This window comes from Alligator sinensis, unplaced genomic scaffold (genome assembly GCF_000455745.1).
Source record: "Alligator sinensis unplaced genomic scaffold, ASM45574v1 scaffold161_1, whole genome shotgun sequence".
NCBI classification, from domain to species: domain Eukaryota; kingdom Metazoa; phylum Chordata; order Crocodylia; family Alligatoridae; genus Alligator; species Alligator sinensis.
In genome coordinates, this window is record NW_005841974.1 from 551432 (window position 1) to 553452 (window position 2021).

Genomic DNA, 2021 nt, shown 5'->3' on the forward strand with positions numbered 1-2021 from the left:
CACCCAGCACTCTTCCCTGCCTATGCAGGGGGTCAGACTCGATGATCTCAAGCAAATCCCGGGACGTCTCAAGCAAATCCCGGGACGTCTCTCAAGCAAATCCCGGGACGTCATTCTCCCCCTGTACTCGGCCTTAGTGAGGCCGGAGCTGGAGTACTGTGTCCAGTTTTGGGCTCCACAATTCAAAAAGGATGTGGAGAAGCTTGAGAGAGTCCAGAGAAGAGCCACGCGCATGATCAGAGGTCAGGGAAGCAGACCCTACGATGACAGGCTGAGAGCCCTGGGGCTCTTTAGCCTGGAAAAGCGCAGGCTCAGGAGTGATCTGATGGCCACCTACAAGTTTATCAGGGGTGACCACCAGTATCTGGGGGAACATTTGTTCACCAGAGCGCCCCAAGGGATGACGAGGTCGAATGGTCACAAACTACTTCAAGATCGTTTCACGCTGAACATAAGGAAGAACTTCTTTACTGTCTGAGCCCCCAAGGTCTGGAACAGCCTGCCACCGGAGGTGGTTCAAGCGCCTACATTGAACACCTTCAAGATGAAACTGGATGCTTATCTTGCTGGGATCCTATGACCCCAGCTGACTTCCTGCCCTTTGGGCAGGGGGCTGGACTCGATGATCTTCCGAGGTCCCTTCCGGCCCTAATGTCTATGAAAAAAAGTACTAAATGATGGTGCAGTAACAAAGATGCTATACCAGGGGTGGGCAATTATTTTGGATGGAGGGCCACTTAATGAGTTTAGGTGAGGCATCAAGGGCCACAAGGATAGCTCAGACTCTTGACAGGTGTCCAGCCTCCTGGTTGTGATCTTGTGATCGGAAGTCCTGCCCCCTAACCCCTGACCTTTGCAACTAGAAGTCTCTTCCCTTGCCCAGGAAGTACTCCTTTGGGGGGTTGCTTGTATATTATATGTGGAGGGGTAGGGGGATGTGTGAGGTTGGGATAGTATGTGGTTGGGGGGGTGTGGGGTATGGGTATGGTGTGGGTGTGTAGGAGGGGTGTGAGGGGTGTATGCATGGGTGTGGAGTGTGTGTGGCATGTGTAGGACTGCTGGGCATGTGTGGGTATGTTGCAAATGGGGTTTGTGGGGGATATAGGTAGATGTGTGTGAGGGTGTGGGATGTGTGGTTTGGGATGTGGGGGTGTGTGGGACTGTTGGATGTGGGTGTGTGAGGGGATGTGGGTGGGTGTATGGGTGAGGGGACATGTGTGGGTGTGAGGTGTGTAAGGGGTGTGGGGTGCATGTGTGCTTCAGGTGTGGGGTGTGTTTGGGTATGGGGGGTGTGAGGGTTGGGTATGGTGCAGGTCTGGGTGTGTGGGTGTGTGTGGGATGTATATGGTGGGGTGTGTGGTTGGGGTGTGGGGTGTGCAGGACAGTATTGGGTGTGTGTGAGTATGCTGGGGTGGAGTGTATGAGGAGGCCTGGGTGCATGTGTATTGCAAAAGAAAGTATGTATTTACTTTTTCCTCACCATTTAGTATTTTGTAAACCATTATCTCCCCCGCATAAGTCTCTCTTTTCTAAACTAAATACGCTTAGCTTCTTTAGTCTTTTCTCATATGGAAGCTTCTCCGTACCACCAATCATCCTTGTTGCCCAGGCTAAACTTCGCTCAGTTTACTGAATTTTGTATCAAAGCAGGGGGAAACAAAAATGTTCAGAGATGCCAGTTGTGCAGATGTAGGCATCCCAGCCCAGGCAACTATGGGTTGGCTAGTCAGCTTTACCCAACCCTGAATTGGTTGCGTGTGTCAGACAACAGAGATGTTGTTGGAACATGACTTTGCTAAACTGGACTTGGCTCTGTAGCTAGCAGCTTCAGAAAAGCACTCCTTGGGGTGGGGTATAGCTTGCAGGAGCACTTCCATCTTGAACAGGAGATGGGAAAAGAGGGATGTGTATTTGTTACCCTCTGGCCTCAAGCTGATATAACGAGGGGTCTATGTGTGTGAGGACAGCCCAAGCGCACCCAAGTGAAACATCTGCTGTGCTGCTGGATAGGGGAAGAATTG

The 2021-nt window shown here is 51.5% G+C and overlaps 1 protein-coding gene across 1 annotated transcript in view; it reads left to right on the forward strand.

The window, feature by feature from the left end:
- Positions 1-2021, forward strand: part of LOC102386911 (acid-sensing ion channel 2) — a 454052-nt gene that overhangs the window by 449918 nt on the left and 2113 nt on the right. The gene's annotated exons all lie outside the window — the stretch shown is intronic.